At 41.5% G+C, this 26,110-nt stretch overlaps 1 long non-coding RNA gene across 1 annotated transcript; it reads left to right on the top strand.

The window, feature by feature from the left end:
* Positions 1 to 4,534: 4,534 nt before the first annotated feature.
* LOC140702568 (uncharacterized) lies at positions 4,535 to 25,068 on the top strand. Its single transcript, XR_012081778.2, has 2 exons — positions 4,535 to 11,670; positions 20,945 to 25,068. It is a non-coding gene; the product is annotated as an uncharacterized LOC140702568 (long non-coding RNA).
* The last annotated feature ends 1,042 nt before the right edge of the window (positions 25,069 to 26,110 follow it).

Raw genomic sequence — 26,110 nt, 5'->3', positions numbered from 1 at the left:
CATGTGTCTATGAATTCTTTCCTCAGAAGTACATCCATATGCCGCCAATAAAATATTGGCACTAAAACTACAGGTTCCCAAACTTGGCAAACCAGGTGTTTTAAAGCACAACTCCCAGAAGTCCTAGCCAACATAGTTAATGTTCAGGTTTTTGGGAGTTTTACTTCAAGAATATCTGATGTCCTAACTTTGTGAACCATGCTTAACACAGTGCCAATAACTCTAATCATTTTCATATCCACATCTTAGGAAAACCCTACAAAAGCCATTCCTGAAATCTCTAAGAATTATGGAATATCTCATCAATGTACAGGTTTACTGTTCTTTGTGGCTATTCATATCATAGTAACCAGTTCCTGTCAAACCAGCTAACTCTATGGGACAATTAAACAACTGAAAACTACTGACTTCCAATTTCTCATGGATAATTCAGTTTGAGCATTCTTTTTGAGCTAAAATGAAAGCTGGGGTGATTTTCATGGCCCTTCCTCTGGAAAAAAAATCCAGATAGGTGGATCAGCTGCTGTATTGCCAACAAAACAAAGTCCTGTAACACTTTTAAAGTCTAAGAACCTTATGTAGCACCGGAACTTGAACAGCTGTGTGAGAGAATAAGCTCGGAATATTCATAATATTTCCAGGAATACAGTGTAGGAAAATACTACAATGTTTTCCTTAAAATTCTATGTAAAAATGGTCAGAGTTAAAGGTGGTGTATGCATGCCTTTTTCTTTTGAAGTAAGGAGGTAGGATTCCAGTTTTTAGGGCAGACAACTCTCCTGAACTTCTCAGTGTTCAAATATGATGAAGCCCATCATTTCCAGCTAACAACTGCAATATGGGATTTTGTGCTTGTCTAGAAAAAAGGTGTGAGAATGGGGGAGACAATCTAAGAGTGAACAAAAAGAGTGACTATGCCAGCAGGTATAAACAATACCCTTAAAACACCCGGTTGTGTCAGAACTAAGCTTTTAATTCATGAATTAATTAGGTGGTTTCACTCTTAAATGCTAACAGCACTGAATTACATTGGTTACCAGTTACTGCCCGGGCCCAATTCAAAGTGCTTGTTTTGACGTATAAAGCCCTAAACAGCTTGGGCCCTGGATACTTGAAGGACCGCCTCCTTCCATATGAGCCTACCCGGCAGTTAAGATCTAGCCATGGGGCCCTTTTGAAAGAGCCGTCCCTCAAGGAGGTAAGAGGGATGGCTTGTAGACAAAGGGCCTTCTCGGCAGCTGCCCCCAGACTATGGAATGCCCTCCTGACTGAGATTCATCTGGCGCCGACGTTGATGACATTTCGGCGCCAGGTCAAAGCGTTCCTGTTCCAGAAGGCTTTTAATTGAAATAACATCAACTGTGGGTCCTGATGATGGCAATTTTAATTGTATTTTAATTGTATTTTAATCATTTTATCTTTTATTGTATTGAACTTTAATTGTTGTGAGCCGCCCAGAGACCTCTGGGTAGATTGGGCGGCATAGAAATTAAACAAACAAACAAACAAACAAACAAACAAACAAACAAACAAACAAATAAATAAATAAATAAATAAATAAATAAATCTTCCAATTTTTAACACTTAACACCACCAAAATAATTTTTCAACATAATATTCCAAGCTCTGACAGACAGTGCTGTTTCAGTGGGGTCCCCTTCTGGTCAACCATTTCTTTGCTTTATCTTTGGGGACCAATTTATACCATATACCTGGTCAGGCATGCAGTTGGGGTGTGTAATTCATAAATGAAGAGGACAGTCTACTAGCCCTGCCTCCTCCATCATAGTTTTCAATATGTAAAAGTGACAGTCTGAGAAGGGGGAAGTTGTTATATTTGGGAGGCTTCTTCTACATAAACCAGAACCCCCCTTTTTTTAAAGGTTCTGGGCCACACCCTCCTCAGACTTTTGCTTTCCCATGTTGAAAGCAATGACAAAGAGGACAGAGCCATAGCATGCCTCTCGTCATGAGGAAGATGATGGAATAAAGACCAAGCATATGGAAGTTATTGTTCTGTTCCTCTTAGTGCTAGTCTGGCATCAGAAAACAACAGCTAAGAGAGGAAGGATCAGCAGCAGGGCCAAGCAGCTCCAAACACTGGCTGTGTGCTCCCTGTCCCAGTGTGGGCCACAAAAGATGCCCACCAATGCTGACCCCTAATGGGCAGCCTTGAACATAAGGTGGGACTTATTTTCCTGTGCTATCATCCAAGATGGTATGGTACTCCCACAGAGAGTTAAATTTTAGAGTGCTGAGCTTTAGAGATGGGCATGAATCACTGGTTCAGTGGTTCGTGCCAGTTCGGCAGTCAAAAAAGTGTTCCACAGTTCAGCGCCCTACCCCTTCTGACAGACCACGCAGTCAGAAGCAGCATCCTGGTTTTCCCCGCCCCACCTCCTCCGGATGGCACTTCTCAGTGGGCACCCCCAAGAAGGGGCAGGATGTCAAACTACAGAACCAGCACAAACCACTGAATTGGCAGTTCTTGCCCATCTCTAGCTTTGAATCACCAAATCACCGATTTTTGTTGTAAGATAATTTGCTTGGGAATTTCCACTCAAAATTGTTTTCTGCTCTGAGGACAAATTTTAGCTCATCACACACCTCTGTGACTTTTCTGTGGAATATGCAAAGCAGCCTCAATTGTTTACAAAGTGTAAGCAAAATATATATATATAATTACTTTACTTGTAGAAGTTTTAATTGTCTTGATCAAAAGATGTAGACATCAAAAAGGTTTTTTGTAATAAAAATGTGTGTGTGTGTGTGTGTGTGTGTGTGTGTGTGTGTGTGTGAGAGAGAGAGAGAGAGAGAGGGAGAGAGAGAGAGAGAGAGAGAGAGAAGGAGAAACAGAGAGATAGGGTGGTGGACAGTCATGTGTGCAAACCAAATAAACTGCACACATGTATACACACATACATTGTGTTGGTGTTGGCTATTAACCCAGAGAGATGTTAATCAGAATTAAGATGAGTCCTCAGTCTTGTAGAAGGATCTGTATTTATTATGGCCCAAAACTTCAAGACTGCTTTTAAAAAATGTGAACCATACTTTACTGTCCACAGTCCTATACATACCCACTCGTAATTAAGTTCCATTATGTATGAATACTATTTATATGCTCTCAAATCCATTCCAGTTTATAATGACCTTTTCCAAGGCTATTCAGGTAGTAAGTACTCAGAACTGGTTTGCTGTTCTCTTTTTCCAGGGTGCTCTGGAACTGTGCAGCTTGCCCAAGGCTTCACAGGCTAGTTCTTTTCCAGGGAGGCACAGCAGGGAATCAAATTCCTGACTTCTGGCTTTGCAGCCAGGTAGTCAATTCACAGAGCTATTCAGCCAGAATGGGTGCCTTTATTAAGTCATTTATCAAATTATAAAGAAATTGCAGCAACGAGTATCATCAACATGATGCAACCAAGCAACACACCAAAATGTATTTTTTAATGACATGAAATTAAATAAAATTAATGCAGGCACCCATGTATTCAGAATTCATGTGTACATCAAATACATAAATACCATCTTTCATCTGAATATGCAGATGGTTTTTTCACAGCAAGCATAGCTGCAGTTTCAAAACTATGGTTTAATTTGGCCAGCATTACCAGGGTGAGATAATTGTTATGCGTTTGTTTGCTTGTTTATTTAGAATTTGGGGAGCATTTTGAACGGAACTGAAGTGACCGCAAAGGTTTCAGAAGGCTTTTACAGACCTTTCAACAAGGAACGAGGGTACATTAAAAAGGAGAGAGGAGGGACTGATTCCTAAATCCCATCTTTGTGCTACAGTGCCAGTGCACCCAGGGTCATCTCTGCAGCTGTCAACAAACTTTGTCCAGCTTGTTGCAGCAAATGTTCTTCTGAGAAGCTTGCACCATTGCCAGTGAGGCCAATTTGGGTTTCGTGACATGCAGCATTCTCTTCAGTTGAGCGTTTTCACTGTATTTCTATCTAATCTGGTGGGTTCAAAGGTTAGCCTTAAGAGTTTGCTATCTGTCTATTGTGTTACATATGAAAGAATAAACTCTTGGCAGCCCCTTACTAAGCAGCTGCTACCTTCAACATTCCCACAAATTCCCCTCTATATAGATTAAGGGATAAAATAATCCAGAGGCACAAGAGCTGAAGTAATAACACTGATACCTCCTAGTAGATTTCCTTCCTTTCCTCATCCACCTCTTTGAACTCAACTATGTATATTCAAATTTCCAAGGCACTTTAGAAAGGGGTGAGTATACCACAATAATGTTTAATCCTATTAATAATGCTTATTTTAGAATCTACTTGTCTATAAAGGCATGATAGGGATCTTAATTACCGTCTCCGACATGTATTTGCCTGAAATAATTATTATACTTCATTCCTCCAGAGACAATGAGATAAAAATCTAATTTGGTTTTATTGGTCTTCTCTCCTTCAAGAACCGAACTGCTTCAGAGGGCTTTGAAGTAGGTCCCCCTTCACAGATTAAACCCCTTGAAAGTACATGAACAGAGAGGAGAGGAGGGGTGATGGGAGCAATTTACATCCCAGCCAAGGCAGAATGGGAATCAACAATGCTAGGAGACCTACATGATGGTTGAGAGGAAAATGTTGAGACATGCAGATCAGGGTGGGGGGTTGGGGACTGGATATTGCAGGGAGGCCTCTTCGCTGCAGCTTTCTCTGCTCAGGAAACAGCCAAAGGCTGCACTAAGTCAGAGGAACTAAGTAGCAAAAGAAAGCTTCCTTAATCATATTTTTCCTTTCCCCCACCCAAAAAAGCACACTTCATTGGATGAAAGAGCATCAGATGCTTCACTGTGAGTTGGCTAACATCCAAGATTCCACCAAAAGGATTACAGTTGATGGTAAAGAGTGTGGTGAAGGACTGTATACCATTGTTTCCCGTTCAGCACCTCTTGTTCCCCCCCCCTTCTCTCTCTCCTTCTCCGAAGCCCGGGTTTGAAATGACAAAGCAAAATATTATTACCAGAAGTTTAACAATCTCAAAATTCTAACGGCAGTTTTTAAGAGTTTGTTTTCTTTTCTGCATAATTGCACTTCCCTTACTGTGCATCTGCAACAATAAGATATATAGTACAGCTCAAATCTTGCTCTATAACTTACGCATGTCTCAGAAAGAGTGATGATGTAATCAGCAGGGGGTGCTCTCTTTTTTTGGTGATGAAAAACTTCCTACTTCTGTCCCATGGCTTTTTGAAGTCCTGTATGATGCCTTGTATCATGTTGAAGCCATGGGAGGCGATGAAGTCATTTCTAATTACAAGAAACCTCCTCTTGCCACTAACGTTGTCCTGCAGCTGTGAATTTTGGTAATTAAAGATGTCTACCATATTGTGGCTCCAACAGCTTCCATACAATGAAAGGCATTACTTAGGAATCAAAAAAGCAATGGGACAGAAGTAGGGAGATTCTAATTAATAAAAATCAACCCCTAATGGTGATATTTTCATCCTTCTGCAGCTGTAGTTACACCTACAGGATTTGAGCCAATATGTCCCTAACAATTCAGCCACGTGAAAATACTCTGTATTTTTATATATGTAAATTATATATGCATTATTATATATGTATTTTAATATGTAAATCAAAATTAAACTCTGTTAGCTTAATACATGATTTTAATTTAGTCTGCCAACTCTTGTTGGTCTCACCAGAGAACAATACACTTACGATCACAATTGAACATGAATATGAAAATGTATGTTTCATCTCAAATTGGCCTTTTCCTTCTCCCCTATATGGATGCATTTGCACTTCTTCTGAGTAGATAGACATATAGTTAGGAAGGCACTTATGTTCCTTATTCCCTTTATATTAAGGAGTGAATGCCCACAAGTTAGGATGTGATAAGTATGGATATGTTTTACTGTTACGTACGTACGTGCTAAAATGAAGCAATGAAGGTTGCTTTGGCTAGTTTTGTAGGTTTTTATGGCGGCTGCTGTTTTGCTTACACCAAGCTGTTCTTTTGTTTACAGTATATCAAGACAGCCTTTGTCACCTGGATCAATTTGGTTTGGAACCATGCCCCCCCCAACTGATCCAGATTTACTCACTCCAGGTTTCCATACCTATAATCAGTTTTCCTTTAATGTAATCCAGATTTTTCCATACAGGTGCCCTGCCTTTCTCTTCCCACCTCTCCTTCCTTCTTCCCATTCTCTGCCCTGTCTCCATCCCTTGTGTCTTTAAGTGGTCTGATCTGGGAGAGACTAAGTATATTGAAAACAAAAGCAAGCAAACAAAATCCTCCACCACCCGTATATCTGTGCTTTAAATTGAAAAGTAAAGTGTGCATATTTGGAATCATAGAAGAATAATTTCCACTTCTCCCCTCTTCCCTTCCCCTCCACATCCTGACGCAGCCCATGTCATCAGTCCCCAGTTTCATGGAAGAAGGTTCCATCATCATACATCATAGGCATCCTTCAGTCTAGAGAGACTATGGTATCGTGCTCTGCATGGAGGACTCAGAACAGCATCTAGTGTGGCTGAGAAGGCCAATTCAAGAGTGACAATCCCTTCCACACTTAGGACAAGTACAATCTGTACCCCATCTAGCTCCCTGATTTTGCTGCTTTCGTGACTGCCTCTTTACCTCAGCCTGCTGGGCAAGGGTCTCTTCAAAGTGGGAGAGGCTGTGATGCACCACAGGCTTCCAGGCTGAACGCTCAGATGTCAGGGTTTCCCATCTGTTGAGATCCATTTCCAAGGCCTTCAAATCCCGCTTGCAGATATCCTTGTATCGCAGCTGTGGTCTCCCTCTGGGGTGATTTCCCTGCACTAGTTCTCCATACAGGAGATCCTTTGGAATCCGACCATCAGCCATTCTCACAACATGCCCGAGCCAACGTAGGTGTCACTGTTTCAGTAGTGTATATATACTAAAAATTCCAGCTCGATCTAGGACTACTCTATTTGGAACTTTGTCCTGCCAGGTGATACCAAAAATACGTTGGAGGCAGTGCACATGGAATGTGTTCAGCTTTCTCTCCTGCTGTGCATGAAGAGGAAGGTTCCACTTTGTACAGAAAGGAGTACTGGTTTCTTCCTCATGTGAGAGAAGAATCTGCATAGTGTAGAGGAGAACTTAGAGCTGTTAGCTCTCATCCCCCCCCCACCTTTAGAGAATCAGTCCTCCTCAGTGTTGAGAAGAACAATCCCATAGCTGACATCACAGCCAATGTCAAGGGGAGTTCTAATTGTGCATACCTCCATAAGAACTGGCCTCCTCTGAGATCAAGGCACAGGTGGAAATAGCCAATCAGGATTCTGGGCTGCCAAACAAAACTCAAGACAAAATAATCCAGAAATGGGAAGGATTTGGAAAAGTTTTATATGAGTCTGCATGCATGTCTTGTAGTTAAATTAATCCAAATCAATGGGCAGTTGAACCTGCTCTTAAACAAGGGCAAACAGAATGCATGGATGTGCCTAGAGTTAAGCCACATCTTTCTGGGCACTGCAAATACAAACATACTGTTAATGGTACTGTTTCAGTATATTGCCTAATTCTCATTGGTGTTTTCTTTCTCTTGGAGAAAAAAAAGTCTGTCTTTTTAAAAGAAATATTGCATTGCTTTTAAGTCTGTACAACTAGCATTTGTCAACAACTGGACACCTTACAACAAAACACTTACACGCACCCCACCAGTAGTGGTTTGATAACCAATTAAAAATACATCAAATGTGATGTACAATCTACACAACCCAACAAAGCTTCTTTGGAGTGAAACTCCAAAATAAGGCAATCTTGGGAGAGAAGAACAGCTATTCCTGTGAATAGGCTCATGATCCTGCATTCCCAAAGCATGAGTTTGCTATGCTGCATTATGCAAGATGGGGAAAACAGTGTGTCTCACTGCGATAGAATTCAGCCACATCCTTTATGGGTAAACCATTAGCAACCACTGAGAGGATTGCTTTGGAGAATTGCTTTGGGAACCTTCAGCTCTGCATTTGGTGACTGTAAATACGTGGAAACACACACACACATGCACTTACAAATATACACATGCACACACACTCATAGCTGACCAATACTTTTATCTGTAGTCTTTTGCTCTTGCACATGTAACCTGACAGTAATGGCCAATGAACGCAATGGGACTTATTTCTGAATAAAAGTGTTTGCTGTTGCTCTGTGAAACCCAATGTCTCTCTAGCTTATCCTTGTGTTCTCACAACCACGCTTCCTACATAATTCACCCCAGAAACTTCCATTCAAATTTTCAATTTTCTTTTGTTTCTTTTTGGTTACAGTGCCTTCCCTTGCTAGCCCCACCACTATCTCACATGTGGGATACAAATGGAGCAGACAGTTCAGCAAATTATCACAAGAATACCAACTTTTGGCAACAGAGTAAACAAATTAAAGGAATCCCAAGCAAGCATAATACAAAAATGTAGGGAATTTTGTGTGAAATCATCAATAGCAGTCACAAAGGGAAAGCAACTGTGGACCCTGTTTACCAGTTTAGAACATTAAGGAGATGCTATTCTAAAAGGGAAATTGACTACTACTTTTATATTTCCAAAACAATCCATATGAGATTTGATTGCCTACTTTCAGAAGACCCGCTATCAGTGGCTGGTCCTCTCACCAAGGGGGAAAGCTTGAAATAGACCTTCCTCTTCAGCTTTGATATGCCCATGAGACTGAGAGCACTCCCTTCATCACAGAAAATGTTGAGGGGTGTGGGGAGAGAACAACAAGCATCAAGACAAAACAGAGCAAGCCTAAGCTCTACTGTTCTCCATCTTCTTGCTTATGAAGAGCGTGTCTCTTTCCTACTGAACAGAAGAAACTTATCAGAAAGATATGGGCACATTTGTATGGATTTCAATCTGTATTATGGGATTGAAGGGGGTAAATGAAGAATGTTAGTTAACCAACACCAGCTTTTTTTTTAAATGAATCTAAAAATTGCATGTATTCCTGCCAACATTTTTTTAAAGTTTTACAGATTTTCTTTTCCGGACAGGTCCTTCTGTTTAGTGGTTTTCAAGCTAACAAGTTTTATTAAATTTCAAAGGAAAATATCTGTTTTACAGTTTGTGCCATACTGCATTGAAGGTGCGTTGGTGTTGCTTAAATTTTTTGGTATTGTATTCATTGATTCTCATTGTTACTAACTTAAATACTGTCTTAATTGTTGCAAGCCACCTTGGGTCCTTTCTAAGGAGAAAGGCGGATTACAAACAAACAAACAAACAAACAAACAAACAAACAAACAAACAAATAAATAAATAAATAAATAAATAAATAAATAAATAAATGCAATAACATATGTTGCAGTTGTGAATTGTCACTAGTTATGGAGTTGCTGCTTGCATTCCTCCTCGCACACCAGTTGTGTGACTTGGCAAATAGTGAAGAATATATGTGATGAATCCTTCATGAGCAACAGTTTGCCATTACTATATATACTATTGCAGTTACACCAGAATATGTAAGCCTGGGTCACCTCAGTCAGATTACCTTTGGGTACCAGTTTGTGACCCAGCAAGTTACAAAATGTGGAATCTGGCTGCCATCTTCCCCTGGCCTCGTGGCATCCTCTTCTTTCCAGCTGCCTTGCACTAGGGGAACCACTCAATGGGGAGCAGGGTGACTGGGGTGTGAGGGGTGAAGCCTTCCTTGACAGATCTGACAGATACTCCAATCAGCCAAAGAGCTATAAATTGCATGCTCTGATCAAAGAGCAGAGACTGTTAACCAGAGCACTCTGGAGCAGGAGTGAGGAGGAAAAGAAGATTGGTGGTGGTGAGATACCAACTTTACCAAGATTGAGGAGTGGGCATGTCTGGCTCAAGAGGGCTGCCACAGTCCACCACGACAGGTGACAGTGGGCCACCCTCTAGTGGTCTTGCACCCGGGGGGAGCGGGTATTCATGCCTACATTGATTCAGCCATCCTTGTTTTCCCAGCAGGGGCCAGAAGGGATGCATTGACTGGCAAGCTGGTCACCCAGGGCTAGGATCCACTCTTTATGCTGCACCAATACTGTTCTAACTAAGCTCTAGCCTTTTATAATCTACATGATTTTCCTTTATGTTTCTTCTGTGCTGTAGCTATTTGTTCTGTATTTTATTCTCTGCAAATTAAGGGAAATACTAATTTCTTCCAACAGAAGATTCCTCTACCCCACCCCTTTCAAATGTTATGCAGTACCTCTGAAGATGAAAGAGGGCCCAAACAGTCTATATCTTTGTTCACAGCTTTACAGACCTGAATGTAAAAATATTTTTAAAGAAAAGTAAACACATTTACTGAGGGCCTTAGAAGTGTGCACCATAATGTCATCCTAATAGCATCATGGCCTAAGGCCTGAGTTTAAATTAGAGATGGTTACTCCATGATAACTGTACTGTATTGCAGAAGTTCTAGTCCAAAACAGTTCCTTTCCCAACCTCTGGTTTAAATCTCCCGCAGCCATGTGGCTTTCTCACCCTAATGTACCTGACAGAATTGTGTGGAGATACAATAGAGGATAAGGGGAGCTCCATGGAAGGAGGATATGATAGTAAGCTAATGAACAAAGGAGGCCAGCCTTTAGCTCCTTAAATATCAGAGCATTTTGGACTACAACTCTCAGAATCTGATTTACTTTACTGACTGGAGAATTCTGGGAGGGGTGTTCCAGGACGAAACTTACTGTAACTTTGAAAAATACTACTATCCTTTTTTTCATCAACACAGCACTCAGATGCTATGCAGTATTTCTCAGAAGGTCTGACTAAGTTGAGTGATAGTTACTATACTTCAGTGTGTAACTTTGTTCCCATTTCCTTTAGCTTTTTTTTGGTAGAGAAGGTTCAACCCAGTCAACTTATTTTACCTACAGCTCACTGTTCTTCTTACCAATGGAATTTAACAACAGTTTCTCAGGAAACCACCACCCTCACACTTTCATTCCTCTCCCCTCCCTGCTCTGCCTTCACCACAGCCTCCAATCATAAACTGCATCTTCTGTTTCCTTAAAAATGCTGCAGTAGATTCCATTTACTAATACTAACAGGAAATCCCATGAATCTGCCTCATGGCCTTTTACTGACTTCACAAATCCAATTGATACACACAGAGCCAATTTCTGTATCTGCAGCTGTCTACACTTACAAAGCTCTCACTGTTAGATAAGGAAGTGCCAGCTGGAACAAGAAGTTTCCCTTACTACTTTCGATGCCATATTCTTTGCCAAGTGGGCAGCTGTCAGCTTGGGTGGTGAAAAAAAATTAAAAAAAAATCCTGACATAAATGGGAAGCCCCCAGATCTGGTCCTGCACACTCATCCGTAAGCAATGGTTCATCTGTGACTTACAAACTCAAATCAACAGAGAGTGAAAAGTGAGCTAAGCCCTGGCATGGAAGAACTAAGGGGCATTTGTGTCTGCAGTCTTGATTCTGTCCTGCTGATTTGTGTGACCCTATCAGCCAACAGGAGAGAAACGTGGCAGCCCTGTTACTGAGGGTAGTCAGTCTAAGGACCAAAATAATATTGTTCTCTCATTGGAGGGGCAAAAAGAGGTGTTTGACAAAGCAAGGAATGTTTCCTCTTCGGTTCAGATGATTATGATGGCTAGGGCTTTGATTCTGCATGTGTTTTCCTTCGTCCATCTCTGAAATCCCAAGATGTTTCTGTAAAAAGACTGTAGATGGTGAGTAAACAAGAAAAATCAGTGATTGGGTATAAAATCTGCTTATATTACTGGTGAGTGTTGGCTTACCTCTGCATTCTGGTTTGTTTTCAAAGTGAATTAGCAAAACAAAACAAAAAGTGGATTTGGAAAGGGGGAAAAAATAGAAATGTAACATATTAAAATCACCAAAATCCCCATCTCACATAGTTTTTCCCCAATGGTAAATGAGCCTTATCTTTGGCTATTAATAGTCAGCATCCTCCACCATCACCACCACCTTCCCCGAAAGCCTGCTGGAAACTTAGGCATAAGAGTTTGAAGGGCAAAGTCACAAAAATAGTGGGAGGAATTAAAAGGCAAAAGTACAGGTGCCTTTATGGAAAGAATTGGGCTTAATCTCTGCTTATAGGTAAAGGTTGCTAACGATTACTGATACACAACTGATGGAGGTTGCAGGCCTCACAAAACTGATTTGGGCAACTAAAGCTGACAGCTTCAAAAAAGTGCCCTTTTTTCTCTATACGCTATCTTTTGACACATGTTTGTCTCAGAGAATAATATTGATTGATTGATTGAGCGACTGATTGATTGATCGATTGATCGATTGATTTGATTTCATTTGATTTCATTTGATTAATATCCCGCCCATCTGGTATATTCTACCACTCTGGGCAGCTACCAACAAACATATGTTCATTAAAATAATACAAAGCCATTGACATATCAATAATAAAAACAGTGCAAAAAAATAATAAATGATAGATAGCAAAAGGAGAAAGAATTAAGTGCTGGCAGGCTTAATTCTGGAAGGCCTGGATGTACCTCCATGTTTTTAGTTGGGTTTTAAATATACCCAGCGTAGGGGCCTAAAGAATCTCCGGAGGAAGGTTGCTCCAGAGGCGAGGAGCCACCGCCAAGAAGACCCAGTTTCGTGCCACCCCTCCAAACGAGAGAGAGTCACCCAGGCCACCAGCCATGGGGGCCCCCACCCTCATAACTTCCATCTTGTCTGGGTTCAGCCTCAGCCCATTTTCCTGCATCCATTGCAGTACGGTCCCCAGGCAGTGCTGAAGCGACAGGACAGCATCACCTGCAGTTGGTGAAAAGGAGACGTAGAGCTGGGTGTCATCCGCATACTGATGACATGATGCTCCACACTCCCTGATGACCCCACCCAGCGGCCTCATGTAGATGTTAAACAGCATTGAGGAGATAATCGACCCCTGTGGGACCCCACAATTGGAACTCCACGGGGCCGAAACACTCTCCCCAAGCTGTACTCTCTGGGGCCGGTCGTCCAAGAAAGAACGGAGCCAGGCAAGCGCCAAGCCACCAATTCCCAACTCAGAGAGCCTCCCCAGGAGGATACCGTGGTCGACAGTATCAAAGGCCGCTGAGATGTCGAGGAGGACCAGCAGAGACATTTTGCCCCTGTTGGCCTCCCTCAACAGGTCATCGTACAGGGCGACCAATGCCGTCTCTGTACCGTGGTGCGGCCTGAAGCCCGACTGAAACGGATCCAGGGCATCTGTTTCATCCAAGTGCGCCTGAAGTTGGTCTGCCACCACCCTCTCCACCACTTTGCTCATGAAAGAAACATTGGCAACGGGCCTATAATTGCCAATCTTGTCCGCCGCCATATTAAGTTTCTTTCTGATGGGCCTAATGAGTGTCTCCTTAAGGGCAGGTGGAAACCTGCCCTCAAGGAAAGACCAATTTATTATTGCTGTGGCCCACTCTGTTGTTTTTGGCCCGGCTACTTTGATTAGCCAGGCCAGGCAAGGGTCAAGAGAGGAGGTGGTAGCTCGACAGCGATCAAGCACCTTGTCCACAGTGTCAGGCGTGACAGGCTGAAAGGAGTCAAAATTTACTGGGCAAGACGGAGCACTGGACATCTCTGCTCGACTCACTATATTTAAAAAAAGGAGATAGCTCCCAGCGGATGGCCTCCACGTTAGATTTTAAAAAGGCTGCAAACTGGTCAGCTGAGAAACCAGGGGGAGGCCTATCATCTGGACCCATTCCGGATAGGTCGTGCACCATACAGAATAGTTCCGCCTGCTGGTTGGACACTTCACTTATCCGGTGAGCGAAGAATGGTCGACATACAGCCTTTACCTTATTCAGGTAAAGGTTAGTTGCGACCTTAACAGCTATCCAGTTATGATCTGTCAGGTTCTTCCTCCATCTACGCAATAGCCTTCTCCTTATTTGCTTCATCACTCAAAGCTCCTGGTTGAACCAGGGCGCCGGGTGGGTTCTGCGCTGGAGAGGGCGTTTGGGTGCAATCATATCTATGGCCCTGGCGGCAGCAGTGGACCATCTAGCCACCAGAGTGTCGACAGGAGCGCTAGCCAGGTCAGCCGTAACACCTCTCATGGCCTCCTGGAATCCAAGTAGCCTTCGAGGGCAGACCATGACAATAGGTCCCTGCTCCCTGCGAGGGGGGAGAGCCACTGTGAGGTTACATTTTACCAGATGGTGATCTCACCATGGCAAGGGGACCGACACGAGGTCAGTCACCATCAGACCACACTCGCTGCAATTGGTGGAAAAAACTAGGTCCAGCGTATGGCCACCCACAGGGGTGGGGCCGCTGACATGTTGGGACATGTTCAAGGAAGCCATGGTTTCCAAGAACTCAAGAGCTGGCCCAGAGGCCTCTGCCCCCACATGCACATTGAAATCACCCAGGACAAGAAGCCTCGGGGATCCCAACAGTGCCGCGGAGACAATGTTGGCCAGCTCCGGAAGGGAAGTGGCTGGGTTGCAGAGAGCGCAGTAGCCCAGCAAAATCCCAATACCATCTCTGACCCCAATCAACACGTTGAGTGCCTCTAGACCCGGCTTTACCACCGAGGAGTGCCTAGTAACCTCCAAGCTGGATTTATAAACAATGGCTACTCCCCCCCCCCCCCCGCCATTCCAGTCTGCCCTGGTGCTGGATGGCATAACCGGGCGGACAGATGAGAGCCAGGGGAGGACCCCCCTCCCCGCCAATCCACGTCTCGGTTATGCATGCCAGGTTTGCATCCTCCTCCAGGATAAGGTCGTGGATCACCTGGGTTTTGTTGGATACGGACCTGGCATTCAGCAGTACCAGATTTAGAGTGGAAGGTTGGCTGGACTGGCTACCTCGATACTGGGGGTTGGTCACAGTCTCAGAACAATGAACAGCCATCAAACATCTAACTGCTAGGCTTGCTGGACTCTATAGTAGACAGATCCTATAAACAGATAATTAGTACTGAAAGGGAGACCTGGAGTAGGTGGCTAAGAGAGCTGCCTAATGCAGCTCTCCTAGCCTCGAGTAATGGCGCAAAAAGTGCCTTCATGTTTCATATGACAGTTCTCAGATCTCATTATGGCCAAGAGCCTCAAGGAGCACAGAAACAGCTTATATTATGCACTACTTTCACAGAACTTAGAAAAGTTATTTTTTCTAACTATGAATCCCCAAATACCCAGTCTGCATAGTAGACTCTAAAACAGTGTACTTTTATCTGATTTGCAGTTTACAGTATTTGCCTTCATAGCAAATTTATGAGGAATTCAGCTACTATTCTCTTCTAATAGATGGCAAATTGAGAAAAAGTGTACTTGCTTGAAGAGTGGAGACAGAATGCCCCCACCCTCATTTTGTTCCCCCAATGGTGAGGATCACTTTTTGGAGGTCCTACTGGAAATATTCCAAATGTTTGGAGTCTCTCTTAGCTTTGACAGGAGAAACAGCCATCCATGTTGATACTGTCCTTTCCTCTTTTAAGAGCATCAGAGCTCTTTAGTCATGCAGGATGACCCTGGAATGATTCTGAGGAGCAAACACATTAAGACAGAAGTCCAAATGAGAAACAAGTCTCAGGATGTAGACAATCTTTATTCTGATTTTGAAATGCACAATGTGTTTCAGCGCACAGCCTTTTTCAGGAACTACATATATACGTAAATAAAATAAAATTAATTTTTAAACTGCAAGCTCAGGACAAATGTAAATATATATATAAAATTTCCTCCCAGAAGGAAGAGGAGAAAGATGAGCACAAGGATGGGGATGTTTGTTTTTGTTGTTTACTTAAGGGGTGTGAGCACAATAGAATTGTTTGAAACACGGATTGCACCTTACCCAACCTTAAGAGGCCCTATTTTGCCCACTCTAACCCACTCCAATTGAGCCTTGTAGACAAACCACAAGTCTCTGCTGGACATAAACACACATTTTCTATACCAGTGTGACATCTTACTAGAGTCTTCTCTGTGAATAAAAGCATGCTAGGGTGGTGGATAGCGGTTTGAAAGCATGCAAACATGCAAACTGCGAGTAGATAAATAGGTGCCACCACGGTGGGAAGATAACGTTGTTCCGTGACCACGGATGATTGTCTTTAGACAAACGCTAGCTCTATGGGTTGGAAACGGAGATGAGCACCGCCACCTAGCATTGGACACGACTGGACAAATTGTCAAGGGGAACCTTTACCTTTACCCTAACCTAGAGTGGTGGATCATAACTCAATGGGATGTTGGATAAATACTAAGGACCTGTTGAGTCCAGCATTGTTTTGCAACCATTGCCAAACAGACAGTTCAGCAAAGTTTACAGAATGGCAAGGAGACAACCACTGCTTTTCACCCACTTGACATATTGCTTATCTCCAGTATCTGCCATTCATAGATATGCTGCTGTTCAACACAGACATCTCATTTAGCTGCAATAACAACAACAACAACAATGTGAGACTAAGTCAATTCTGAGCCTCCCAGAGTAGACTTTGGTCTAGATGGGTGGGGTATTAAATAAATAAATAAATAAACAAACAAACAAACAAACAAATAAACAAACAAACAAACAAACAAACAAACAAATAAATAAATAAATAAATAAATAAATAAATAAATAAATAAATAAATAAATAAATAAATAAATAAATAAATAAATAAATAAATAAATAAATAAATAAATAAATAAAGCAACCCTTTTCAGGGTTTCCCAGGTACAGAATACTCAAAAGTAGTTTACCATTCCCTTCTTCTAGGGGTGTCCTGGGACTGTGCAGCTTGTCAAGGGGCACAGTGGAAAATCAAAGTCACAACCTCTGGCTCTGCAGCCATATACCTCATCATCCAGTTTATTGAGGTCAAAGACCAATAAAATTAAACAAAGTATACGAAGATACGGTACGCACTTTAAAAAGGAAATGCTCCAATAAATTCGGAATATTTACGTTAAAACTAGATTGATCCTTGCTATGTAACCATTGATTAATCTCATTACCCTTGGAATCTCTTTTCAAGACTTAAAAGGGCTTTGCAAGTTTTACAGACTGCTGCCAAAAAACTGGCACACTGCTTCATTGTCTGTGGGCTGGATCCTATAAGCAGCAGTTTGGCCCTTTCTGCATCCGTAGGGCCCAACATTTTCCCGGTTAGGGGTGAGATATATTTCTCTCGTATGCCCTGATAATACGGACAATGGAACAGAACGTGCTTCGTTGACTCAACCTCCCCCGAGCCACACGGGCATACCCACTCTGAAAGGGGTGTCTTTTTGAAACGTCCTTCAAGTGTGGCCAAGGGGAGCACTCCCCATCTGGTTCAGAAGGAAGCCCTACTATGTTGTGGGACATAGTGAGAGGTATGTAACTTGCTCAGCTGCAGCAAGTTGGGGCATTGATTAATATCATTCTGTCTCTCTATGTCGGGTACTCTTTGTCTCAGTTTTTGTATGATTTGTGCCCATTGTCAGAACAGCCTCTGGGGAAAATCCCAGGTGCCTCAGTTTCGCTTGTACCATACCCATATACCTAAACCACTGGGCTATCCAGCCAGCTGATTTAGCTGTTAAAAATAACATTAACAAATAATGATGATCACAGTGCTGCACAGGTGGTATGTAAAGGTGTGCAGAGCATGGACTATTTGCATTGAATCTACTCAATACAGGCCCCAATATGTAATCTTTCTAGGTTGAGCAGGGATGTCTGAATGGGGCTTCTATTCATGTTTGTTTAAGCACAAGTAAAATATCCTTCTTTTGTTCAGAGTTGTGATAAATGATCCCTTTGTTTCATCAGGAGCCATGATAAAGAGGTCCCCTTGTTTTATTAGGAGCCCTCTAATCACACTGAAGGGACATGGTGGCGCTGTGGGCTAAACTGCAGAAGCCTGTGCTGCAGGGTTTGAAGACCAAGCAGTCGTAAGATCGAATCCATGTGACGGAGTGAGTGCCCGTCACTTGTCCCAGCTCCTGCCAACCTAGCAGTTCAAAAGCATGCAAATGCGAGTAGATTAATAGGGACCACCTCAGTGGGAAGGTAACAGCGTTCCATGTCTAAGTCACACTGGCCACGTGACCACAGAAGATTGTCTTCAGACAAAACGCCTGCTCTATGGCTTGGAAACGGGGATGAGCACCGCCCCCTAGAGTCAAACACAACAGGACAAAAAATGTCAAGGGGAACTTTTACCTAATCACACTGAAGTCATTGCATGTAAACCTCTCTTCAGATTTTACCATTCCTATCAACAAGATCAGAAACAGGGACTGTGGGGCTGAGGATGTTAAGAACAGCCTCATGGCCCATTCATTACCCATATTCACTTGCTCAGTTTGGGTATGAATTCCCAAATAAAACTACAAGAGCCTGTAGAACTGGGATGGAACTCCACCAAGCACTGGTGAGTTCCCACTCCATTTTGTCTCAGTATGAGCCTGAGCAGAAAGGCAAGTTTGCAGCTGAATTCCATCTGTGGTGAAATCAGCTGGCAACATCTTATAAAATTACTCTGACGACCATAGCGTTCTCTTTTCATAATCTGTACATTCACTGTTGTAACTTGCTGCCTGGGAAAAGGGTTCTTGAAGGGAATAGTAGCCAGTGGTTGAAAATAAACAGCCAAATCTCAAGCTGTAAATAAAGCACTACATATGTTTTAATGGAAACTGTATATATGGACCCATACAGGTTGCGTCGATGGAAAGTAGCTTGTGGTTTTGTGGGATTCTTAATATAAATATCTTTGACATAAAAATTACTATCTTAGAAGGCAATGTAGATGGATTGGAAAATACTTTCTTGTATGCAGACCAATGTAAACTATTTAATAACTAGGGGAGAGACTTCTACACATTTTCTGAGAGAAGCCCTTCACTTACCACCCCCAGCCCTGCCACTGCCAAGGGTTCTGCCCCATACAATCATATACTTCTTTTTATATAAATGATCCTTCCAGTATAGCGATCAGTTCCATAGCTTGTCTTTGGCTCACTGAAAATTGCCTCTTCTGTCTTAAGATTTCTAGCGTTTTATTTGCTGAATTCTTTTTATAATGCCGTAATTGCAACATTAGAATAAGAGTTTAAGAGAGCCATCTCTGTCTGCCAGGGCCACATAATAACTTAATTAAATAAACAGATATATAATTAGTATGTAAATATTTCCTTTCTTTAATTCCTAGATATCCTGGGAGTGTGTTAAGTGAGATAAAATTATTGACGAAACAACACTCAGCTGTTCCCCTTTCCCACTGTATCTCCAGCCCTGCCTGCCTTCTTCAACTGTAGTGAACTTGGCCATTTTTTTTTGTCAAGATAAATGTACACTTCAACATGAAAGACTTTGATAGCTAAATGTGTTTATCACTAGAAAGGAACCAGGAAGAGTAAAATGTTCTGTCATGAACTGCTGAGTTCCTTCCTCAAATTATTTTCAGCCAACCATTTTTCTCTGAAAACATAATGCTTCAATTTTGTAAAGGAAAGGTTGAACAGATTATAGTGTCTCCTGACACGTACACTGCAATGGACACTTCACAGAGCTGTGCTCATGAGGTAAATAAAGTAAACCCATTTTTTCATATTGTGTCCTTCCTTCCTTCCTCAGGCAAGGGGAAATACTAGAAAGAAAGAAAGAAAGAAAGAAAGAAAGAAAGAAAGAAAGAAAGAAAGAAAGAAAGAAAGAAAGAAAGAAAGAAAGAAAGAAAGAAAGAAAGAAAGAAAGAAAGAAAGAAAGAAAGAAAGAAAGAAAGAAAGAAAGAAAGACAGACAGTCAGTCAGTCAGTCAGTCAGTCAGTCAGTCAGTCAGTCAGTCAGTCAGTCAATGGTAAAAGTTACCTATAAAAGCTACATGAAACATCTTTTTTTCACTTCATGAAGATGTGCTGGTAGGAAAAGCCACCTTTGAACTTGTGCAGTAGAATTGAGACCATCCAGGGCTAGGTTTTCCAAGTCGCAGAGTGCTGGGTGTTGTCTCAGGGATAAGCTATTGCAATCCTTCCATGGGTCTTCAGGCAGACACCTAAATCTTGGAATGAGTGTTGCTAAGAGCAGAAAACTTATTTTTGGATTACAGGTATTTTTAAAACCTGGGCACCTTTCTCCATTCATTCCCAGCTTGCAATAACTTTTGTTGGCACAGTACAATGGCGTTTGTATATGTTGCGTGCTTGGTTCTCTCCCAGTTCTTGCTTGTTCCACCTCTGTTATATGATAAGTGTTTATCACAATGGCATTACATGGGCCTTCCAATCTGACATAACTAAGCCCTGCCTCTTGGTCTCAGGTTTAGACCCTGAAATCCCAGGGAATTGGGTTCTACTGGGTTGGGATTGTGAACTCTAGTCAGAACAGTATTATCCATCAATGCAGATAATTTCCCTTTCAGTTACTTACAGGCTTGCCTAAAAATAGGGCAAAGTCTTTATAGCAATGGTTGTTGTGGGTTTTTCGGGCTCTTTGGCCGTGTTCTGAAGCTTGTTCTTCCTAACATTTTGCCAGTCTCTGTGGCCGGCATCTTCAGAGGACAGCACTCTGTGTTCTTCTCTGTGCTGTTCTCTGAAGATGCCGGCCACAGAGACTGGCGAAACGTTAGGAAGAACAACCTTCCGAACATGGCCAAAGAGCCCAAAAAATCCACAACAACCATTAGATCCCGGCCATGAAAGCCTTCTTTATAGCAATGTTATATGATGCAACAGAAGGCCAATCTACACATTTAGAAAAAACAACTGCAGAAGCAACAACAACAACAACATGGAAGGATCATTTCAATGAGTCCAATTCTTCTCCTTTTTAGTGAACCAGAAAGCTAGGAACTGAAGTGGAGCAAAAAGTCCAACTCTCTTGTGGTTAAACTGCTTCACTTTCTGAACCAGTTCCTTTTGTTTTGTATTTATTCATGCATGTTTGGCCATTTCCCATGTGTTAAGTGCAATTCTTGGAAGTTTTAGAGGAGATGCTTGGGATAGTGCAGAGAATTAAAATTGGTTCTTAATATCTGTTTTTTTTTTCCTTCAGGAGAAAAAAGTGTGTAAACGTTGCTTGGCATACATGAGAAAAGGACAAATCATAGGATGTTGTGTACCTTGATTCATTCATAAACCCAAATGGAGGCTGCAGACAAGAAATTTGAAGAAGACTGAAACTTGGGAGGTAGCAATGAAGGAACCAGAAAAAAATATCAATAGTAAGGAAAAAAACAGAAGCCCTAATATTGTGCCAGAAAGGAATGGGACACCTCTTAAAAAATGGAATGGGTGGAGTCAAAACATATGTGGATGCCATAATTTGATATGAACCAAACTGCACCAAAAGTGAACCAAATTGTGATCTATATGCCCATCTGGATAGGCCCATTATCTCTCATTGCCTCACATTTGTACTGTAACTAAATGATGACTTACAAGAAAAAAGGGATTAATTACAAAGTTTTTTATTTACAACAAGTAACTTCCAAAATAGTGGGATTATGTTTATAACCTGATGCTTTCAGAGATTTTGAAGATTACATTGTTATCTTTCCTCAACTTGTATGTGTTGGAGGGAGGGAGGGAGTGGGAAGTGGGAGATGTCAGAATGATTGGAAGGAGTCATACACTGAATGGGAAGAAACATTAAAGAAGACAGTGAACATCTGACATATTTTCATTTCAGACCACGCTTATTTGGATTCAAGGTACTGCTATTATGTTGATGTGGGAGACTTACATTTTTCACAACAATCGAACAGTCCAGATGAAAAATCTGCAAAAGCATAGTTTCCTTTACCCAGCTCTGTTTTAGTGTCATGGGAGCTGAAGGAACCAAATTAACCAGAAAGTGCTGCAGTGTTATTTATTGAGGGGTTTTTTGTGGGGGGTTGAGGCAGGGTGAGCGGTACAGCACGATAAAGTGTATTCCGAACCTGTCTGGAGCCATCAGATCCTTCCATTGTATAAACTGTAATAAGAAAGAGAGGCATTTTTCGTTGATCTTTGAGGAAATGTAACTTGTTTGAAGGAAAACTGACAGGTTTATGTTACGAGGGTAAGAACCAAAGCCTTTTGAGGAAGCGATGAATGCAGACGACAGCTGGAATTTGTGCTAGCTGACAGTTTTCTCTGGTGCCTCCCCCCCTCCCGCCTGCCCGTCCAAACTCCCTCCATGTGTGAGAGAGTGCTGCTGCCCTTGGAATGTGAACACACTGCGGCTTTATCAAATAGGTCATATGAATTTCAACGGTAACACATGATCTTCCTTCCCTTTGAGGAACAAAGCGGCTGCTTCCCTGCATCTATTTTTAAGCTCTGTGCCCAATTACATCACTACTTCCCTTACAATGATGTGAGACATTTCATCAGCAGACTCTTTTTAAAAACACCAGATTCATGAAAAAAATGTACTCATGAATAAGGAGGGAGGGAGAGATGAAAGGGAAATCTTCAGCCTAAAGAAGTCAAGAGATATTTATTCTGGTTTGGAAATAGCTAATGTTGGGAACTCCTAGAAAAAAAAAATCGCTAGCCATGTTGATATATGAAACAGAGAAGAAGTGGGTTTTTTTTTTGTTTTTTTGGAGGAGGTTTTTTTTGGCATATGCAGTGTTGAGAGAGAGAGAGAGAGATTGAGAGAGAGACTGCTGTCAGCTGTAAGTAATGGGATTAGACTGTGAAATGAAGGAAGCTATTGCCAGAAGCTCCAAGGAAAGTGTTTGGCTATAATTAGTGTTCTGTAACTTGCTAGTTCTGAATCTTTTGTTGCTCAAGAAGGCCATTCTGAGTGTTCAAGTAAGCACCTGTTGCTACTGTTCTCCACACCCCAGACACCATTAAATAAGATAGAGCCCAACAAGAGTTATAAATCTGGACACTATTTTCTCTTCATTTAATTTTTCTCCTAAATCCTGGTGATGTAACACTCTTCATATTTCACAGATATTTGGTAGAAACTAAGGATGTGTTTGGCACAATAAGTTATTATAGTCACAAAGGCTAATTTAGGAATGCAGGTTGAATGGATCCAAAGTTCAGAGTTCAACACCTGGTGAAACTGTAGTATTCATTTCAGTCAGTATTTCACAATGTAAAGCTGACGAAAGTAGATTGAATGGTGGTGGGGATATTTTGTAAAACCAATCAAATGATGTCAGGTTCACATGCCACACACCATCAAGATCTTTTGAGTTTCCATTCACTCCACAGCAGTATTGGCCAGCATAGTCACTGGAGTTAATATGGATTTTTTTAAAAAAATTAAAATGGAGGTATAGTCATAGAATTAAAGGTGAGCCCCTTGCTAATACAGAGAATCCGCTTGTTATAGCATCCCTGATAAGTAACTAATTAGCCACCCCCTGTTTAAAAATGTTCAATGAAGGAGAGTCCACCACCCACTATTGGAGAACCTGTATCATTAGTACATCCTTCCTAATATTTATTTGAAACATTTTCTTCTGCAATTTAACATAAAGTCTTAATGGTTTGTTCTTTAGTTTAAATATATTCAGCCCTCTAGACTTCCTCATAGGACCTGGTCTCCAGGTCTCTCAAACTTCTTGTTACCCTCCTGAAGGCTTGTTGGTATCTGTTTTAAATCGTTGTGCCCAGAACTAGAAAGAGTGCTCCTTATGATATTTGGCCACAGCAGAATAGAGTTGTAAGATTACTTTTCATTATCTAGAGGGTATACTATTATTACATTAGGATTTTTACCTGCCACATCATACAGCTGATTTTTGTTTTTCTGTTCCTATCTTTACATGGCTGGCCCAAGGGAATGGCAGCAAAGAGGGTGCTTTCTCTCACACCTGATACACTGATGACACCCAGTCTGTCAGATGAATATTAGTGGAATAATAGATGCCTTTACTGTATCTCAAGGTAGCATGGTAGCTTAGGAGACAAAGAACAGGTAACAGCTTTTCACTTCTCTCTGCCTCCCAGGTTCTATGTGCCACACAGCCTGTTCTGTGTCCCCTAAGCTACTGTGCTGTCCTGAGATACAGTAAAGGCATTAATTGCTGCATTATACAAGGCAGCTGATTCACTCTGTCTGATAGTAAGGCCAAACTTAGTTCTTTATTAATTGATCAGAGTAATGATCTGTGGTTTGAAGTCAGATATATTATCAGGGAAGAATGCAACAACAATAACAACAAAAGCCTATTCCTATAGTCAAAATAAGAAGGGAAAAATGAGAATAGACTACTGCAGTGCTGTCTACATGGGGCTACCATTGAGGTTGATGTGGAGACTTCAACTGGTCCAGAATTTGGCGGCCAGATTAATAGCTGGGGTGAAGAAATTCCAACACATCTCCCCCAATCTGGCCACCCCTCATTGGCTACCGGTTCATTTCTGCATCGACTTCAAGGTTATGATGATAACATTCAAAGCCCTAAATGGTTTAGGACCTCGGTACCTATCAGAATGCCTGCTCCCAGCCAGATCTGTCCGTGATATCCATTCTTCACAGGTGGGGCAGTTGAGGGCCTTGACCCCGAAGGAGGCCCAGAGGGAAAGAACAAGAAACCGGGCCTTCTTGGCAGTCTCACTACCACCACCTGTGTAACAACCTACCCATGGCGATCTGCCTGGCACCCTCACTTGATGGGTTTAAATGAGCACTGAAGACTTGACTCTTCCACCAGACTTCCCCTGAATATTAAGTTTTTGAGATCTCAGCCTTCCTTTTAACACCGTTTTTATCACCCTTTCATCATCTTTTTTACCATCTTCATAGCCATCTGTTTTAATTTATCTCACTGGTTATCATATTCATTTGAATATATGCATTATTTTATTTTTATCTTGTTTTGATATTGTGTTGTTTGAGTGGCCTGGCTGCCAGATGGTGCAGTGTATAAATCAAATAAATAAATAAATAGAAAGCCTAGACAGATGACTGAAGAAGCAGTTAAAATTAGTAAGGACAGGTGAGAAGCTAAAGTATAAGATGATAGAAGTAGGGTCAGAATCCTGCATTCAAATTTCCAGGGACTATCACATGGAGAAAAAGAGCACTATTACAATAATCAGAGCAAAGAAATAGAAGAGAACAATAAAGAAAAACAAGAGATTCCAGAAGATCCAAAACATCAAAGGGAAAGTTCAACTATTAGGGATGCTAACAAACAAGGAAACAGTGTATCTGAACAAGAGAAAGAGAAGATGGAAACAATATACTGAAAAACTATACAGAAGAGACACAAAGATGATACATTTATTTGAATAATCCTATGATGAAGAAGCAGCAGTTTTAGAAAGTGAAGTAAAAGCTGATCTGCTACCATTTGAAATAAATAAATGTAGATGGAGTGGTGATAGAACAATTTCAAACTACAGAGATTGAAACTGTCAAAATCCTAACAAGAATATGTCTACAAATCTAGGGGAAGATGGACAACAAACTAGAAACATTCAATATACATTCTAGCCCCCAAGAAAGGAGACACCAAGAAGTGCAGTAAGTACAGGATCACTGCATTAATTTCCCATGCAAGCGAAGTAATGCTCAAGATGTTACAACAAAAACTTTTATCATATATGGAATGAGAAATGCCTGGGTCCTGAAGAAACACCAATAATTTAACATAATTTAAGCAATGGCTTCTGTCTTTTTGGCATGATCTGCCATGCTCCTGATTATCCCATTGTGTTGCCTGTGTAGATGGTTGGTTCATACCCAAATAAAGCTGTGGGTGGTGATATCTGCATTGAGAACCCTGTTTATTATGTCAGTTGTGACATAGTGGCAGAGTTGCACCCAACCACTTCCAACCATGGACAACCTAGGAAGCAGTTAACTTTCCTTACACAACTACCCCTATTAATTATAGAAAGCAATATGATTCTGTCCTGTAATGATACTTAACTATGGGTGGGTGCTGAAACAGAAATTACAGCTAATTGTTTTTTTTAAAATAGTTTTCCAAAATATGCACTCCCCTTAAAGAAACTTTGAATTCACAGGCAATCTGAATTTCCATGCACTATTTTCAGCTGTTTTCATTCTTTCTATTCCTGTTCACAAGCGTAAATGAATATTGGTCATTATTGGAAAGAAACATGGTACAGGAAATAACTAAAGAAAATATGATAAAATGGATGCAGGAATTAGGCAGAACAATTCAAACAGAGGCTTGGTTTAGAGTAGAGATGGGGACAAATATAAAAACCGTCTCTTTTTCAAATGAATATAGCTGAT

Source organism: Pogona vitticeps, chromosome 1 (assembly GCF_051106095.1).
Source record: "Pogona vitticeps strain Pit_001003342236 chromosome 1, PviZW2.1, whole genome shotgun sequence".
Lineage (NCBI taxonomy): Eukaryota > Metazoa > Chordata > Lepidosauria > Squamata > Agamidae > Pogona > Pogona vitticeps.
The sequence above is the reverse complement of the archived record's forward strand: the minus strand, read 5'-3'. Positions and strand labels throughout refer to the sequence as shown.